Source organism: Solea senegalensis, linkage group LG19 (genome assembly GCF_019176455.1).
Source record: "Solea senegalensis isolate Sse05_10M linkage group LG19, IFAPA_SoseM_1, whole genome shotgun sequence".
NCBI lineage: Eukaryota > Metazoa > Chordata > Actinopteri > Pleuronectiformes > Soleidae > Solea > Solea senegalensis.
In genome coordinates, this window is record NC_058038.1 from 11344681 (window position 1) to 11365478 (window position 20798).

The window sequence follows — 20798 nt, forward strand, 5'->3', positions numbered from 1 at the left end:
ATTTGACCCAGTGGATTTTTCGTTCTTATGTGAGGAGTTTTTTTTTTTTGGAGCTTGCAGTTTTCCTTTAGCAAGGGCGAAAAGGCTCAAAAGGGTGGAAAGTAAAATATTTTCATAAGTCTCCTGGACGCCAGGTTGCATAAAAGGTTCCACAGGCATTTGCATCAAACCTGGACTGTTGAGACCACAGATTTTCGTTTTGTTGCCATAAAACTGCCCTTTCCGAAAAAAAAGTATATATATATTCCATTTGCTTGACTCTTATAAAGTCGAATGAACTAAAAAAATCAAGTTAGCTCCCCAAAGACGAACAGAGTGAGATATATTGGGCATATAAATGTAAAAATAAACCAATGAATTAATACGTTGAGTGTGCTTTGCTCATCCAAATTATTGGGCAATATGGCTTTCAGTGAATGTAGAGAATTGTGTCTTATCTGAGTCACCTCACACCATGAGATTTACTGACGCAGGATACCTTTTGCAATTCTCCTTTACTACTCCTTTGGATGATAATGGTGATTACAGGCTAGTTTGCTGAGGTTGTCTGGTCACAGTAATTGCAGGTTAGTTGTCCATCACTCCATGGTCTGCTGGCAGTGAAGAGAAAGGAGAACACAGGGCACCGACAAGAAAGGATCCATTTAAATAGCTGGGTGCAAAGAGGGACTGATATTGTGTGGATGGTCTTCTCAACTTGCCATAACTGCTGAAAAATATGTGCTACTGTTAGATAATGAAACCATTCTTCTTCAAAGTTATGATATCTGAGGGTGTGAAGTTATATGAAGCAAATTTATAACTTAAAGCTTTATTCATTGCTAGGTTTTTCAGAGGTGGCCGTACTGCCACTGGGGAGCTCCACGTGCTGGAAAAGTTATGAATATCCTCACACCACATTCAGCACCTTTGACAGAAAAACCCACAATGTGGACACAAATATGTCAGCATGTGTTCTGAGGTATGGAGTGCAAAACCTTTAGGCATGGACCCAAACACAGAAACCTTAATAGATAAAACTTTATCTGCAGTAAATATCGGACTATCAAGTCTCTCCCCTGATAATGTAGTGATTGTTTGACATCAGCTTGTGTTCATTTGCGCTTGTAGCGCTGGAGTTTTTAAGGTATTATTTACCTTCATGACCTTATCAGTGTCCAGGATTAAGTCTGTTTGCGTATGGACAAGAATGCAATTAGCAGAGTCACCCACTCTGATCAATGCTGGCATATCATTTGCAGTCACCCATGAGCAAACAGATTTTTTCTCTTTTTTTTTTTTACCAGATAGGGAAGGAATGTCAAATAGAGCCTGAGGTCCAAATAGCTGCAGGTTGGAACAACATTGCATAAGAGGAAAATAATTATTTTGTAAACTGCATCAAACTCCTCATGAAGTTGCCCGTCTAATGCCTGTTCACAAAGCCAAAGAGTTTTTGTCACCCCACCCTAGTTCTCATCCCACTGTTCCAGGTGAACAAAAGATATGGGACCCCCTGCTGCTTTGCCAAGTGACCTCATCACAGCTCCACCGATCAGCCCTCGCTCAGGCAAACAAAGGTTGGCCCAGAGAAAATGCCAGTGTCGGTTCTCACAGTCACCCCGATAATATCTCCGTCCTTCTAGCCCCACACGCATTGACATGAAGCAGCCACACAGATAGAGTTGCAAATGGGCACTTCTATAAGTCAAAGCAGGCAAGGGTGGGACACTGGACATCCCCCCAGCGGACGCCTTGTTCTCCCATTAATTGATCGCTACTTGATCTTCGATGGTGATTCAGGGGAACTCTCTAGGGCAGGCCACCAGTCTCGGTGATATGTGTGGGAACTGTGTGAAGGCCACGAAGGTGCACCTGCTAAATGGCTGTTTCGGCCTATTCCCCCAGCACCCTGCCCATTGTTAGGGATTTATATTCAGTTTCCCTCTCAGATAGCCACTCAGTGGGCTGCTCTCCTTTCTAGAGAAGGGGCTGCTTAAGAGACAGACTTGCTTAGGTGGGGAGAATTGAAAGAGTGACACAGGAAGAACTGGGATAGATGAGGAACATACAAGTTCAAGTAAGTTACTGGTGTTCAAAATATGTGGAAAAGACAAAAAACATTGTAGGGTATAAATAGTGAACAATATTTTTTAAAGGAAGGAGGATCACAAGCCAACGATTAACTTTAATGACAGCCTGATGTCCTGTGGTCTGTTGGGTGACCCATGACCCTCATTTTAATGAGGGCCGTAATAAGGGACATTACTCTGTCAGTGCAGGGACTTGGTCAGAGAGGGATGAAAAGATGAAAGGTATCCACTGAAGTGTGAGCTGCAGGTGGGATAGAAGTTAAATTAGCAGTGAAACACAGGTGGAGGAATGATGTGTAACACTAACACAGTAGCCAAAAGAAAAGGCAGTAGAGGAGGAGTGAGAAGCTTAATTTTCAACACTTAGTGTACAAACATCTCAGCATTACAACATCCATCATGTACAAAGCCAAAGAGCATATATGAGTACAAGCAAATCAGCAACAGTGATTTTCAAATTAGCAACCGTCTGTTTTCCTGACTTTGCCAATGAGGCAGTTGGACTCATTTTTGAGGGTTTTATTTAATTAGTTACAAACTATTGCCACCTGAACGATGAGGTTCAGCCACCAGTGGATTCGACTCAGTGCACTGCAGATTGATGAGTCAATCAAAGGACACCCTGAAGTCAATGTAAGTGGATCTAGAGACACGCATCATGGCCCCAGAAAAGTGGCACATGTGCTGGTGAGAGGAAATCACTTCATTTGGATTCAGACTCAGGTGACCAACAGGACATATCCCTAAACCAAGCAGTCTAAAATTAAGGACAAAACAATGTGTCGGGCAATGATTGATAAGTCTGGATTGTTTTGTCAAAATTCAGTCGTCTTAGCAGCCCCACCTCCAGGCACTTCCTATAATCAAAGGCCATGCCCACCCATGGCTAATTAGACATTAAGCAAACGTCAAGGGGGCCTGATTTAAAGCAGCCACCCCAGACCTGAGAAAAACAAAGGGAGCAGAATGAGGAAATGGGAGAGACAGAGATCAATATTTAGCAGTACTTTTGTTTGCTAAAATGCCATAGAGGCTGAAATAGATCAGATAGTGAAGAGAGGGAAGGGCCAGCGATTTTGTTCTCACGGTTCCCCGGGCACTGCACTGTGGAAAGGCACACCTGCCCCAACAAATCCCAGGAAGAGGGGAGGGATGAGCATGCAGGCAAGCTTGCTCCCACGGAACCACACACACAAAATACTGACACATAGATACAAAGTATCTGACTACTACCAGTTGGAGCACATAAAAATGCCATTCAGGTATGGCCATCTGCTCAGAAGCAACAATGGACAATGAGAAAAAAAACACTTCATGACATCAGAGGACATTACATTAACTTAAATCCATTTAACCCTCACCTCATCCAATCTTGCATATATCTCATAAGGAAAGCCTTTACCTTAAAATGGATATTGTTGATGGCGATAGTTAAACTGTGTTGAAAGATTATGTCTATCTGTCTAGTTTGCTCTGGACTGTGCATGGTTGGATGGGGGAAAAAAACAAACTGACGAGAGCTCTACTCTCAAGTGGAGAAGCGTGGCTCACAGCAAGTCTGTCAACAGGTGTACCGACATGAAAAGCCAAACATTCTGTTGTGCAGATGCGAGGTTTTTTTTGTGTTTTGTTTGCATCTTCCAACCAATGGTTTAATGCTATGAAACTGTGTGCCATCAACAGCAGTGAAGAAACTGAAGACTACAAAAGCAATCACTTTCCAGAGTTACAGGGTTTTCCCTCTCAAATGTAAATGCTTCGCTTCGTCCTTCTCTCCTATAACAAGCCCTCATCTGCACGATGGTTCCCCCTGTAAATCATACTGTCACTTCTCACACTCAGCACCTCTACAGCGTGCTGGTTTCAATTTGAGTAGTGAGCAAAGTTAATAAGTTTGAGATAAATTCAGCTGGCTTAGCTGGAGCTGATTTGGAGTGGTGTACGCTTTCGCCCCTGATTAGCCCTGGTCCTAAACTTCAGTGGCAAAGCACAAAGAAAGAGCCTGTTTCACCCTGACCCCTAATGCAGCGTGACCCCATGCAGAGTTATCATTGCTATTTAGAGTTCAGGTTACAGGTGAGTCAGGTACAAAAAAAGATAACACTGACATAGCGTAAGGTGACTACATGCAGTGAGGGAAGAGATACAGACAACATCCAGCTCAGTGAATCTTCAATTGCAAAGCAGAAATCAACCAGAATTCTGGCTTGATCTTCATAAATAAATGTTCCAATCACAAACATATGGTGACGTGGAAAAAAGAAACTGACAAGTCACACAAGTCGGCATTGTACCTGAAGTGAAAATATTCATAGTCAATAATAGTGGCTCGCCACACACAAGTGCCATTGCCAGTTTGCAAAATAAACTTCACAACTGACTAATATTCATCCGTGGTAACCTTTGGCAACTGGTGTGATGTTAGTAAGCACCCGTTTGGCCGTCATTAACCAGCTGGAAGTGACTAGAGCCTTTTCTGCTTTCCACCTCATGATTGGAGGCAACCCCCAGTAACCTAACGCAGGGGCCAATTATAGATAATTTAAGACTTAAGCAATTTGGACAGATTTCTGGAAATTACTGTAGAGGTCTTGTTGCTGTCGCCGAACAGAAATGAGAGTGAGGTATTTTGACAGGTTTTTACCACAAACCAGTTCTCAGATACACAAAGGCAGAGGTTACATAGTGCCTAATATCCATGTGTTGATTGGGGCTAAAGTCAGGAGGTTAAGCAAGGTCTAGTTAGCCGTGTTCAGAATTACCACAGGGAAGGTTAAGCAAAACAACAGGCCTCAATCCCACCTGTCCACCAATTACCATTACATAAACATGATGGCCGGCTGGCTGCATGCACACGCACAGGATAAATTTGACTAGGTGGTCGGACTTCCCTACTTAAGGAATCTGACAACTGGAGACAGGTTGAAAAAATGCATAGTTTGAGCTCAACACTTTAAAAGCCAGGGCTTGTCTGGTCCTGCTTTGAAGACTTCACTTGACTTAACTTTATTAATGGCAACTATATTTCATAGTGACATTACGCAAAGCAGTGAACGTCAAGGCGTTATTATATGCTGTCGTGCTGTGACTTACAACACAATATCTCCCTCCAGACCTCAGACACCCTTTCCCTTACTGTCTTTGGCCTCTGTGATCTGGCTGTGTGATCAGGTGGATGCACCGATGTTTGCTTCCCGTCTTTTTGTGCTGGGTGCCATGATGATCAGACAGGAAACTGGCCAGACTGCGGTCAACCTGCGTGCTACTGAAACCTTTCGGCTACGTGTGAAGAAGACTTGGTGACATCACAGTTATGGGATAGTCTTCTGATGAAGGCGGAAAGGAGTTGTGGGTCTATTTCTGAATCTTCTTAAATACACACCATGCTAAATAAGTGTAAAGTACAAATATTAGCTATACATTGAGACCAACAGCTATAGTATTATAAAAGTATGTCAAAAAATTAAAAATTAAAAGTACTGTTTTTATTTTTTCTGTGAACACAGGAAAACTATGTCTCAATAGCTGCATATTGGTTAAATTAAAGTGAAATTAAATTGGTTATGACAAAATACTGGATATCACTTGACTGATTTTAGTTCAGCTGTATTAATGGTAACATTCCAATTCTCTAGGTTTACTGCCTCTAAGTGCTGGTGTGTTTGGGGAACTTGCAGTTCTGTGGCCCACAAATATCAAAAAATCATTTCTAATTACATCTGTAATGGTCATTTGGGATTACAGTATTTGTGTGATTGCACATGTGTGAATGCATGTCATTTTGTGTGTGGTCTTATTCACATCACACATATACCAACCCCCACAGATGGGGCCACTACCACTTCACCCAGAGACACAATTAGGAGCCCTGGCCGGAAAGCAGGTCTGAGCGGGTGGACGCTGAGACGAGACAGACTCACCGGGGCAGTTCCTTTCCTTCCTAGTCTCTGAGGGCTCCTTGGCAAGATGCAGATCGCCAAAGATGTCAGGGCCAAGTAAAAGTGCAATTTGTCTCATCACAGCCGGCTGACTGCAGGTCCTGAAGCAATCCCAACGCGTAGCATCACTCTGCTTGCTTTGCACTGGGCCATGCATGCTCTAACAGAAGAAAATAGGAGGGTCTGATCATTCACATTCCCAGCAGTTAAGGTGGTCTACACAAAGAACTGCTCAACTCATGGGCCGTTACCACGTACACATTACACTAGTTTTTTTGTTTGTTTTTTTCTTGAACGTTTACACGCACACTGGAGCTATATGCACTAGTGGGGAATTGATTTACTGACTGAATTATGCCTGCTTCTGCTATGCTAGAGGGCAATATGCCGCCTTTCAGCTTGTTAGTAATCAGCAGTTTTAGGTTTTGCCATTCCCAGTCTTTCTACCACCCATGAACTTGTGTCTTCTATCTTTATTTCTATCTCCAAATTAGGAACCATAGTCATAGCTTACACTTTTGTAAGATCTGAAGAAATGATCAGTTCCTGCTGAAATTACAAAATGACCACCAGTGTCCACAAAGGGAGACAAATCACCTCTTAAAAGTCTATTCCAGAATCCCTGGGGTCAAATGACAGTCCTGGCCACATATTAAGGGCTATATTTAGGACAGTGCCTTGTATTGCCTCTAGCACCATATTAACCTCTGACCTCTAACTAGGCACTAAGCTACTGGTGGTTTACAGCTGGGACAAGTACTTCATGCTCTGAGACTGGTGATCATTTATCTGTCGGACAGTCCTAATACACACACATTAACACAAGCGCAAGAAGAAGATAATCCAAACACAGATTGAGATGCTGATTTTTTTTTGTTAGCGACCAATAGATCTTAATTACATGAAATATTTTTTGAAGAGATGTTTGCCTTTACTGCCTAAATTCAGATCGTGGGAGAACATTTCAGCGCAATCCTCTATCTTCACTGACAGTTTAGAAAGCCTTCTGTTGTCACGCCTGGGATGTGTACTCAGAGCAAACAGATTTACTGCTTAGAAATGGAGGTGGTAAGTGAGAGTTCTGTGGCCTATTGGGTTTTCAAGGGTTCAACGATCAGGCCTTTGAAATGAAGGGTCAAGTGCTTGATTAGCCTTAAACGCGTAGTGTGTATGAATAAGCAACTGTGGCGATACTGCAGACTGTCACAAACGGAGGACTCCTCCTCTCACCCCTCCGCAGATCAACTGTGGTGGATTTCAACAAAAGATGTCAGTCGTGATGGTGATGGATAGCATATTCATGTCTGTGTAGATTCTCATTCATCCACGTCATAGCAACTTGCAATCAAGAAATCTCTTGATACTAATTCTTAATAATCGGAGATAGTAATTCATGTTATACACTGGACCTTTACACTTTGATGTTATGATGAAGGCACACAGTCAGTTTCACTCATATTCAAATTTTACATTTACATCATTAAAAGAAATAGTTAATTCCAAGAAAATTCCTATTTCTACAAGTGTCTAATTGGTTGCTGATGTCTGACACCTCTGTATTTGTATTTCGCGTCCTGAAACACACACACACAGTCGGTTTGTTTAGGTTTTCACACGCAGACTACACCCATCACCCAGCTCCTGCTCTGTCCCATATAACAGGAGGAAGGCATCGTCTGCATGACTCACATTTCTAGCTGGGCAGCCCAGCCGGCCTGAATCACAGCTGAAGTCCTGAATGTAACTTAGCTCCATGTCTCGACAACCCCAGATGTAAAATGACACAACTCCTCAAGTAGCTCTTCAGCAGCTGTCAAACCCCAAGTGCCTGTTAAAGCTCACTGACTTCGCCCTGAGCGCCACCATCCCTCCCTTGTCTTATAAAACCAGGAGCCATAAAACCACCACTGGGCTCACTCTTGCTTTCCCCGCGTCATGACGAATGGACAGTTCAAACATAAAGATGTCATGATGCTGTAATATTTTGAACTCGAGTGCTTCAATTGGGAATTCATATCGGGTGATTTATCGGTCAAAGCTCAGAGGTCAGAACACAGATGGAGGAAATCTCCACGGTAGATGTTTCATTCCAGAATGTGTGATTCCCATTGTACGTATTAGGATAGTAAGAGTATTACGTATAAGTGTGTGCCAGTGATACAGTCAACAGAAGTGAATGTGAAGAATGAAACAAACAGAGAGTGACTGGGCAGTTTTACGGTGAGCATCTTCCAGGTTGATGCTAAGACAACATCACTAACTATACCGAGGAATTGGATGTTGGACAATGGAGCCCCTCCCATCCTTCCCACTTTAAGTCCACAGGATAAACTAAACAAGTTAAAATCACACAATTGGCAGCTGCTTTTCCTTATATTTTAATAATGGGAAAGTAAAAACAAGATCAAACTACAAGTGATATTGATGACATGAGCATGATATCCCCAGGGAGGATGCCCAAAGATTATATAATAATATCTGATAGTCCCTGGCCAGAAAGTATTCATTTTACAGGTTTTATACTGTGTAACTATATGTCAATTTAAAAGAAATGTTGCATTTTAATAGATTTACAAACAGTTTAACACAGAATTTGCTGCTAAGTTTTTGAATCTTACATGGAAACAATTACTTCCTGGCATGTGTGGACTTGTTGGCAGATCGCTTCCCAAGTGTGTGTGTGTGGGTGTGTGTGTGTAGTTACACCAGAGCACAAAGAGAATAGTTGCCACTGAAACGTCACTAGATTTCATTTGACAAGTGTGCTGTGCATCAGCCAAGCAACAACTGGACTCAAATGGAGAAATGACTGCCAAGCACATGCATTAGGCTACAGCTCAAACCTCTTAGCTTGTGGATGCTTGTAAGGCTGAAAATTAGCAGAGAAAGTGGTGTAAAAGTTGCAAAACAGGGGCATTTCTTTGTCTGGATCCACAAAATATGGCTCAGTAATTCAAATTAGGGAAATAGACATAATGTTGCGAGGGAAGCAAAGGGATAGTTGAGTTGATGGTAGAATCTGCACAAATACAAATGAAAACTACCCTAGAAATAAAGCTAAAGGTTATAGTCACCCCATGGAAGCATAAAGCCCTCATGAAATAAAGTTCTTTAATGCACTCAGATGCAATAAATATCCCTTTCAGTGTTTTTATGGGACATAATAACTTCACAAGTGGCTGCTATGACCACATCCATACACACCTCCTTATGCATTGGTCTCTCTTTGTATTTTTAAGGATTCAAGCATACAAGTTGGAAAAGCAACACTTGGGACTAATGGTAATGATAAAATCTAACTATCACTCGCGATTGTGGAAAAGAAATGAAATTAAACCGTGGAGACAACCACATCAGGAGAAAATCAGAGATTAAATAAGTAAAGTAGAGCAGTCTAACTATGACAATAAAATGTCAAACAAATCTGCTCCCAGTGAAATTGTTTCAAGGATGCTGGTGTTTGAATTACAAATTTAACAGTACCCAAGGAAACACAGGCGTATATAAGGCCGATGATGTTATACCTTATAAAAGTCTGCAATTCTGTAAGTGGAGAATTGAACATAATTAGGGCATTTTACTTTCTTAAGATTACATTTCACGTCTCGGAAAATGAGTGTAATATGTATTATCTTTCAGTTTAAAATTCACACTGGTAGCTTTCAGCTATGACACACACCTGGCAGCACTGAATATTCCTTATGGCTGCTAGACTGGCCCATACTGTCTGCAAACATGCAAGGAATACTAAAAGCCGTCCTCAGATGAACTCTGACCTGGTTTGCTGTGCCACTGAAATGTGGAGTGGAGGGCCTCCCTATTCTGCAACTTTAATGAGAGCGCCTGACAAACTGAATCTCTCCTTTACTGACGGAAGGGATGGGAGGTCGCTAGGGTGGGGCGTGTTGGTGGGTGAGGAAAGGAAATTAGCTACTGAGGCCTGTTCTCTATTGGCCTTAAGTGAATCGGATTGGCTGCAGAGGGATGTAGGCGAGTAAAATCGAGTCAACAACGGAGAGCAATTTTGTAAAGAAATGGAAATACAACTTACAAAGTATGACATGGTGTGAGTGAGAGAACAACAACCTCCGGAGCTGCCATGTTAACATCATCCACTCCTGGAAACCTATCAACACTCTGCCTTAACGGATTTAAGTTCCATGCCTGGATTGAGTGGTGATTCATAAATAAGTGTGCCCAATAAGTGGATGGGCAGGAAGTTCTATGCAGTTGGGGTGTCGTGTGGATGTGGGCCCTGTTCAGCTTTAGTTGGCTCTCTAAGAAAACGATGATTTATTTCATTTTATAGCCTTCTTTTTTCTTCCTTTTTTATCTAACAACTATTGTAATGGCATGACCATAGGTTTAAAACAACAACTTTCCTTTCTATCAGGAACAGCGTCTAATGGTAAACAGGCCGACTTCTCGGTTTAACTTTGACCAGCTGTAAGCATAGATTGTTTCTAAAAGGTAGATGAAGACTCAGTTTGAATGGAAACTCACAACATTAAACATTTTCCTGAGGAGTAAATGGTCTCAACCGCTGGTTTCAGCTCTTTCTCAATAGAACGTCAAGTGAATTAGACAATAAGGCACTCCTAATCAGGGATTAATAGTGGAATTATTGCTGAGTGCAACTTTGCATTTTATCTCCAACTGCTTGTTTATGATGGGTTGTACTATGCAGAGAGATAAAATAATATATGACAAGACGTAGATGAATAAAATTCCACTAGTTTTAGTTTTTGCTTCATCAGTGTAACAAGCATGAATTGCTGAGGGCGGTCTTTAGGCATCACAATACAAGTGCAGCGGTAGCTTCACCGACTTGTTCCAGCCAGGCGGCCTGTGCACACACATCTGTTGCTAGTTTAAGGAATTTTGTACTACTTTCATTTGCAATCCCTCACATTTTGCAAAGGATAAGCAATAATTGGGGAGACAACTGTAAAATGGTGATCAGTTGCCGAGTGTTATGGGAACCTTATGAAAGCACGATAGACCACGAGGGCCGTCCAGCCTGCAGTTGTTTGGCCGAGTCAGCAACTGTGAGGTTTTGTAGGCTAGATTTTCCCTTGAGGGAACAGCAGCTGATGCTGACAGCTTCAGGGAGGTTAGGAGAGTGGAGGGGAAAACAGGAAAGAGGTGGTGCAGAGCGCTGGAAGTAAGGCTGAATTTATGGCGTCGATTTGAGAAGGACACTTCTGTCTGTTTCCTTCTTGTGCACCTCGTCATTGTTCTGTGCCCTGCTTTATTCTCTCTGGACTTGGCACAGTCTGTACAAGGCGAGGCAGCTTCATTTGTATAGCACATTTCATACAGAACGGCAGCATGTGCTTTATATAAAAACATAGTAATGTTTCAAATTTGGAAACAGAATTATAAAAAAGAGGGAAAGAAAACAAAAAGGTGAGACTAAAATGGAGCATAAAACTATAATTTACTCTAAATAAATGATTAAAATAATGAGAATTTGCTATTTAAAATGCTTTAAATGAGCTCAGTTATAAACATATAAGAAATGAAATGTTTCCAACCTGCATTTAAAAATATTTACGTTCTTCTCACTTGATTCAACATTATCATGAGGAGTTATTGGTCTCAATTGCTATAGTGTCAGCTCTGGGCATTGTTGCAGATAATGTCTGTGAACCTCCGACATGGCGCCGGTCAAATAGCAAATCTTTAGTCTTCACAACAGGAGTTTAAAACAACTCCCCCGAAATATGAGTATCAGTACGTATGTTTCACTGAAATGGCACTTTGCAAACAATTAATTCATACTTGTAAATGTGCAGAATGAAACAGTGAAGTAATAACTGGTGTCCTAAAACAGCCCCTATGCAGTGATGTGTGATTTATAGCAATACAATGCCAACCCTTTCTATGACTCCCAAGATGATAGTAAGAGAGAAATCGGCTGGCTTTCATTTGGGATGGCTACAGATGGATGAGATCATTATTATGTAATTGGTGCTGCTATTGCAATTTCTCCTTACGTGTGAAGGCATCGCCCACACTGGTCCCCTGTCGCTCAGCCAAACCTCAGTGTTTAGAGAAAAGCCCCGATATCCACCACATCTGTCCCAGCCACACTGAGCCTCCAATCATCCAGCCTCTCATTGGATAATCAACACTTGTGGAGTCCTCGTTTTCATAAGACACTTCTGTACTTCATTCAATAGAATATGGAATGGAGTCAGGTGAATCCAGTTCATAACAAACACGCCTCCTGTATCGGATCATTCAATAATCTATTCAATTAAAAAAACCTGCATGCATAAAACTTCCTCAGTAAAGTTTTAAGGCTGCAAAAGATGACTGTCCACTGGTTAGAAAATCAGATCTACCGACACAGAATTACCTGCAAACATGTATGTCAATAACAAAATGTATGCAGACCCCTGCAGTGCTGGGAGGTGGGGGAAGTGGAGTCAGCTTTCCAAAGTGATAAAAATCAGCTGGCGCCTGTTGAGGAGGTGCTTGTGTATGTCCTGTCACCACCAAGGACAAAGAGTCTCCCCAGTCATGCCTAAAACAGGGATTTCTATGTTAATGCGCACTTACATTTTGGCTCCTGAATGCCCTAGTAAGAAAGCAGTCAGAAAACGAATCAGTCGTTGTATGCCACTTGGGATGTTTCATTAGAAGCCTAATTTGATGCAAAGACAACAGCTGGAAACCAAAGAAAACAACATTGGCGGTGCCAAATGCCACGTCAAGGCCAGATGGCAAAGCTAATCAAGTCCATTCTGATATGATACTTAAATTGCCTTTCTTCAGCTCAAGTGACATAACACGACAATTATGCACTTCTCTTCCCAGCTCGTATTCTCTTTCATTTTTCCATGTTGTTGTTGTTGTTCCTCACCATTACCTGTAAATTCTAGTCCCCAGAGGGTCTGCACAAGCCTCACACTGCACCGTGTCCCTCCCCATGCTTTTGATGCTTTTGATCCTCAGGTTGGTGAGAAACATTTAGACGCGTTTTTGTTTTTTTTTCTTTCCCCCTCTTCCCGTTCCATGCCCAACTTTAAGTGGTGACCCAAGAGACTTGGATTTAGCTCGCTGACAAAACTTTCCACCCCTGGCATGCTCACCATCCCAACTTTATTCATCTGCTTGGTCTCGGGATCTGAAGGCCTTGTGTCGCTATAGACACTCGTTATTAAAGAGTTAAGCCTCAGTGAGCCACTTCAACCAGACTAAGGTGCGCTGAAGCCACAGTTTCAGGTCACAGGAGTGCATTGTGGTGTAGGTGCTGTGTAACTCTAGATTTTAAATTACAGAGTATGTGATAAAGTGGGTCACAGCTTCCTGATAACCTTTTTAAATGAGTCAGAGGCTGTTGGTCGCCCAGACGAAGCACAAGCTGTATGAATCGCCGCAAAACTAAATCTTTGCGCCAATACAATTATCTCTAAACTTCCTAAAAAGTAACAGCCACCATCTGGCTTTGCCTCCGACAGTTAAAACCGCACATATATGAGTCACAATCCAAAGTCTGCCTCAGCAGGATACAGTGAAAAATCCTGTTTAAACAATGACAATAGAGCAACGCTGAAGCTTAAAATCTACGCCGAGTGGTTAAGATCATCCGTTTAGTCATTCAGACGCATTAGATGGGGGTCAACTATGTCACGGTTCAGTTTATTTATTTATAAACTAGACCAAATATGGAGCAGCACATCAGTTTGGGCGTGTTGCTACAAGAGGAGATTAATTATAAACCGGGGAGTTTGAAGTTTGTGTGAAAAAGTTTTAATATGTATCAGATATCATATCTCTCCTGTTTACGAGGCATGGGATTTTACTATTGCTAGGTCAAGTGTAGAATTTGCTCTTGAGCATTAGCACTGGCACGCACCTATTTTCACCAATGCAGCCCTTTGCCACATGATGTTGACCCACATTTTCCCTAAGAAAGAACCCAGTTTGTGCCACATCAGTGATCCATTTGAAAAGAAAAGGCTCCGTTGTTGATGCCGCCTTGGCTTCAGACTACATTTTTGGCTGTTCAAAAATGTCGATCAGAATAATCTGGTGTAACTAACACCGTGTTTAATTCTGGAGCGCTGTAGTCACACTGAACTCACCGATGTAGTGCCGTGCAGGACACAACATGCTCCAGAGGACAGGACAGCACCGAGCTCAAATCTTATACACCAGTTTTCTTATTCCCACCAAGAATGGTAATCTAGCTGCTCAAATATTGGAGCTCAGGAAAAACAGCGGAGGGCAATTTCCTCAGAGTGTAACATTAGAAAGCACGAGCCTGGCTCCTGGAGGTTTGGGGCCACCACCGCTGGGCCGCTCCAATTAGATGGAGCTTCCCTGCTGTGTCTGAGCCAGCCTGAACACAGGAGCACCCGAAACAACCTGAAGGAAGAAATGGAGGAAGGAGAGAGGGGAGACACACACACACACACACAGTGCTGAGCCCAGTGTTGTGTTTGGCAAACGTTTCACCTAATGTCTCTTCCTGTCTACACTTCATGCTATAAAGTGATCTTTAGACGGCAAAAAAATAAATAAAAAATGAAGACATGCAAGACTGTGGAGAAAGTGTAGAAAGCCACCATCATTATTGCCGACTATTAACTCAGATTTAAACTACTTACGTGCTCTTTTTTTTAAAGAAAAAAATCTTGACTGAAGAAGGACATTTTTCCATATTTCCAAATCCTTAATTTCCAATGGATCTTATTTTCAAATATGCAGCCATCAAATGATAAATACTTCTAAGAGTCATTTAAGCACTTGATTTTGGTTTTGCTTAGCATTTTGAATTATTCTTACTCTAGTATAACTAATCTATATGTTAAAATATCACTATTTCACATGAACAAAATAATATTGTGTGAAAAGCCCCACATCCTCTTTTTGAAGTGTTCAATTCTGTGCTTTTAATGAAAAATAAAATGAATTACTATTTATAAATCTGTTTAGTGTATTCCCTTATTGAAAGGCAATAGAATAAGAATGGCACACCTATTTTGAAACTAATCGAAAAATAGGACAGGACATCAAAACTCCTATCTTTATTTAATCTTTTATTTAAAAAAAAATAACATACAGTGTTACTGGATGCAGTTGTTGACCTTCTCTGTTTTCATTTGCCCTGATATAGCATTCATCGAGTATAGACTTGGCTCTCTCAATTGTAATAAGACACTATTTAAAGCCCTTGAAGTATGCCATTGTTCATTTCACCCCTGCCCTTTCTGAAAGTATTAATCCCATTGCCATGGTCTAATGCTGAAATCCCCAGTAGAAACACCTAAGAGGACTGGAAATGCCTGACCACACACGGTATTCCCATTTCCCCTGCAACAAGTGATATCAAAGGTACGACCATGGTCACTGCTGAGCAGCTAAGAGGAAGTACATCTGTAGGCCGTCTCCATTTGTTGAGTATTTAGCGAAAGGTTGGTGCATTGGCTCAGTTGCAGGTGCTATCCTCTGGAAGGTGATTAGATATCATCACTCTTTCATTAACTCAGTATTTCTAGTATCACGGTGACTGTGTAGAATGAATGGCCCTCTTCATAGGTCAGCCTGACAAATGAGCCTCACTGAAAGGGCCAGGTCCATGAAAGAGGAGAAAAAGAGGGATAAGTCTAGGTTGTAAAATTGTGCCATGGTAAGTGAAGGTTTTGGGAAAGCGGAATTTATGTAATAGAATTGTCCTTGCGTCAAGCTGATGGTAATCAATATCAGCTAAAAATAAACAACTACGACTGGCATTGATGACAGCTGACAGAAACAATTGAGGGGGAAAAACATTCAAGTTTATTTTTAGGTTGCGATACCAGAAGCGACAACAAAAGCTTCATTTTCACCAGATGCTACAAACAGGTATGATGGGAGTGGAAGGCTCAAATGTTCCATTACACAGAGCAGACCTGAGCACATACAGGTTCTTTGTGAAAGGTATCTCTACGTGCAGGCTATGATGCCACAGTGACATCATCCGAGAGCCAAAGATGGGACTTTTTTCATGTGCTGCGGTGCCAGGGAGCAGCTCGCACTGTCAGCCTGACTCAGCGCACACAAATGTGCAAGAAACCATGACGCAAAAAATGTTGCACCACCATCTGCTCAAAATCACCTCTACAACAAGTCAGGCGATAAAACCACGAGCTGCTTTAATTTTTCAATATAAGAAATATAAATATACTTACTTTAATAAAACATTGTATGTAGTGGAAGCCGAGGTGAAGTGTAAATCTGCAGAAAGTCCCTGAGGCCATGTGTAGTCTTTGAGGTCAGCTTCTCTTCTGTGTTGTCTCCAAATGTTTCTCTCAGCCTTAATCAACGAGAACTGCAAATAAAGGTCAACAAGATCAGTGTTATTTTAATTCAGCCTTTGTACCCGTCACCTGTTCTCTCAAATGCAAACTTCTGTGGGGGATACAAGCACATTATTAGCCTCTGCCAGGACTCATGCAGCTAATGTCATAACATTTTGTCAGCACTTCGACAATAAGCTTTTGTCATTCGGACATAATTACAGCTCAGGCCCCTATTATGGGAAATGCAGCAGAGTGACCTCCTGAGATGTCACCCTGCTTTTATAGTATTTCATTGTCTTTTAAATTGACTCTGAGGTCACTTCACCTGGAGGCATGGAACGTGCCTCGTAGTCACTCAGCAGAGCTCAATCTGTGTGCTGCTCAGGTGTGCTGTGAGAAAGGTTAGACGGAGAATGCACACTGCTGCACGGGTTTTTGCAGGAAAGCAATCACTCTTTCAAAGGTAATTGAAATATTTTCACTGCCGCAATTATGAGCTATCGTAATAGCTTACTCAACGCTTTCCATTTTATAATGGTATATTGGTTTAATGATGGCAATTGGCTCCATTGCACTCCCAGATCAGTGGATTTCCTTCCCTACAGCTATACACTATCAATGAGTGCCCGGTGTGTTTCAGTTTACTAGCAACCAGGAGCAGATAAGGCTGAGATTACAGGCCCGGAGAAAGGAGAGAATACACAAGAAAGTGCGCGGCACCATGTTGCCACACACTGCTGGTCAAGGGGTGAAGGCCAAAATATATTTCCACTGTGGAATAGCTGAGCTATCTCATGTGCTCTCTGATGGTGGTTTAAAAAGACAATTGCATTTAAAACACTCCTCTTATTATTTTACCGTAAAATCATATGGTTATTTTAGAAACACTGAGCTCCTCTGATAATGTGTCTTTAAGAGAAAGTTATTCCTAAGTGTCTGCACACTTTCAACCCCGGTCTTACTGCTGAAGCCACTGGGAACTGCTGTGGTTACGTGTGTAATATCAAGGAGGTGTGAGGGAGTCACAGCAGAGAATATACGCCCATCCATCTGAGGGTGTCAGATCCTTGATAAGTCCTGTTTAAACTTTACCCTTTCTAAAATGCTATGTGTCAACAGTTGCCCGTGACCAGAGTGCTCTGATCTGGTTAGGCAAACACCTAAGGGCAGCCCACTCATCTCCATGAGACCTTCACTCACAGTGGCCGAGGGCATAGTTCTACTTTCAATGAGACCAGCGAGATATAGGACTTTTAAGAATTAAGGACGAGGATCAGTAAGAGGAAGCATCCAGATGGTTTGCTCAAAGGATTTTTCTCAGTTCTCCCTCTTGCCGTGCTCCGCCGGGTCTGGGGCAGTCGGCACTAGTTGCGGAAATTCTCAGACAGGTGTCATGCCGGCTGTGAGCGCTTGAAGCCACCTCTTGCTCTGTCACACGATTTATCACCGGGTGAAGTCTTCTACTTATATGGTTTTTGCAGAAATGTATTGACATTCCTAAAGCAGTGATACCAACTACATATTCCATTAAAAACTGTTTATCAAAGGCATTAAATAGATATATGAGGCATATGTATAGATATATATAACAGCATCAACACTAAGACGCCCACTGTATACATTGTCATCTATCAAACTCACTTCTTTCTTAAAGTGAGGCTCTCTGCTCGGACATTCGCAGTGGAATCTGAGAGCGCTACAAAAGGTGGAAGACATGATTTGGCAGTTTACCCTCAGTGTTTGCCTCAAAATTTTGACGCCATGGCTCGAAGTCAAGCTGAGAAGTTTCCCAAGACCTGCTCGGCCTGCAGGCGAGTGCTCCCTGTGTAAGCTGTGAGCCCGGCCTCTGAGGAGCAGAGCCCCCCCCCCCCGCCCCTCCTTCCTCCCCCACTTGATGGACTGCAAGTCAGTCTGCAGGGCACCTCAGAACCCTCTGCAGTCAGCAGCGCAGCGGCGGCGCGAACATGCCCAACCACACCTCTGATGCCTCTGTGTTAACCATCACTGGGGTTTCCTCCTCTGCATGTTGAGACTTAACAGACTCGAAAACTCACAAATGGCAGCAGCTCATCACACCTCCCACAACACACCTTGTCCATTAAAAGTCAAAATCAAATATTCACCTTTTAAAGAGGCTGTAGCATGTTGTGCTGTGCAGTGACAAAGGTGCACTTCAATCAAGATAAGTGTACGAGTATCATTTTACTGTCAGTCTGGCATATGCTGCTGCCGCTGCTTTACTGAGGGAAATGGGTCAAGGTTTTCTGTCACTATACAGAGCATAAGCTTTTTTTTTTCTTTTTTTTTTAAAGTGAAACTCAATCAGTATAATTATATCAATTGAGAGGTGATAAAACAACAATTCGCATCCTTTAACTCTTTCTCTCCAACGTGTCATATACTTGTGTGTGTGTGTGTGTGTGATGGGTGGTGGGTGAGAGAGAGGTGGGGCCAGCCTGTCACCGACTATTGAGACAGGAGCAAAAATAGCACGTTCATCTCTCTGTAAAAGGCACATCAGGCGATTTATTTTTTTTATGAAAATGTCACAGTCAGAAAACTTTAATATAACTGGATACGTTAAACCACCACCGTGAGACTATTTTCATGTTGGTTTAGCAAAGAGAGAAACAAAATGCATCACTCATTTACATCTTTTATGTGTCATATATATATATATATATATATATATATATGTAGGGAATGTCCTTTTTTATGATTTACACACTACTTATGTAGCCTTTCCATACTTAATAAACACAAAATGGAAAATGGTTTCTTATTAGTAGACTGCTTTATGAAGAGTTTATTTTTTTTCATTCCAGATAGCAGACTTATATTTGTCCCCTTATAAAACTGTCGAGGTAAAAATAGCAAACTGTCAGCCTTCTCAAAGCTGCATGTGGACTCACACTTTACAGTCATATTTGGTTTCTAAAACTGAACACACGGATTCCAGTGACTGAAGTCTCTCAACAAAATGTCCTTTGTCCACCAAAAACAAGCGTTGGAGCACGTCCAGGGAACTGTTGCAAGACAAACACGTTTGTTTTGTACCAGACTTTCAAGGAGTAGATTTAACATTTAATATGTTCACGTTTTTACATGTAATAGTCACACATTATTATTATTATTAGTATTATCAACATTATATGCACTTTTGGATTAAAAGAAAAATATGCCACCTCATTATTTGGACCAATGATTTGCACACTGCTGCGAGAAAGACCTCAAACATAAACTGTGGAGAGCAAGAACTAAAATGTGGAAATGTGTTTTGCAAAAAAATAAGGAGGAAAAAAAAGGGGGCCTAAAACACACATCACTTTTGTTGTAGACTGCTGCCCCGCACACACACACACGTCTTAAAGTTTCTGGATCGCTGTCTCCCCCTGTTGGCGCTCGCAGTCAGAGCAGAGACTGAGCAGAGGCTGCTGCTGCTCCGTAAAGCTGCCACTGACTCACCGACTGTGGTCTATACTCAAACACACACAAACAATATCAAACAACATCACACTTCATTCAACTTAAGTCATCCTCGTCAAAAGATACGTTTTAAAAAAAAATGGGGGGTCAGTAGGTTTCTTTGTTTGTTATTGTTTTTAAATAAAAAAGGTGGCTCATTTCTAATTCAAGCATTTGTAACAACACACATCTGATACAAACAAGACTTTTCTTTTTAGAAAAGTCGATTCATCGCAGACAAAACAATCTGTTTGCAAACAAGCGAATTCAAATGATCAACATATATCATTTTTATCACAAACAAATTCACCTCTCTGTTATTTCTGCACGGTTTACATGAACGAAATAAAGTGTATGAAAAGGGAGTAGAGTTGTAAGAACTTTAAATGACTCCTTAATAATACCAAGGACACGAAATTAAATATGTGGACTTGAAAGCTCTCCATATATTATCATCATATCCAAACGGCTATTGACGCCGTTAACTTGATTCCAAGTAAATGTGTAATTGTTTTTTTCTTCTCGTATATTTTTTTTACTTTTTATTTTCAGCTCTGGGAACTTTGCCTCTAGTTAAAAACGAAAAACACTTCTCCTTGCTGAACGGGATTTTCACTGTTGTTGACTGCAAGTATGAGCAGAGTCATATTACGGCCCCGCCTCCAAAGTTTCCCCCAATCATTTCCCTGCCGTCAAGCATAAATGCAGGCTTCGCCCCCTCTGTCCCTATAGATTCATCAGCTATCCTCAAAGCGCAGCGCTCTCAGTCCCATTTCTCTTTAAAGTCACACTTCTCTCAACGTTCGACAGTTGAACGTGCACTTTGCCTCCGCTTTTGCATCACAACAAAATGCCTAACAATAAACTTAACTTAACCCTGACTAATTCTAACCTGAACCCTAAAATTGAGTCTTCAACCTCAGAAAGCATTTTAAAGTTGCTAAAAATGTCCTCACTAAAGTATTAGATTATGTTATACTGTGTATATAGCTATGTTCTTCATGTTCTCAGTACAACACAAGAATAGG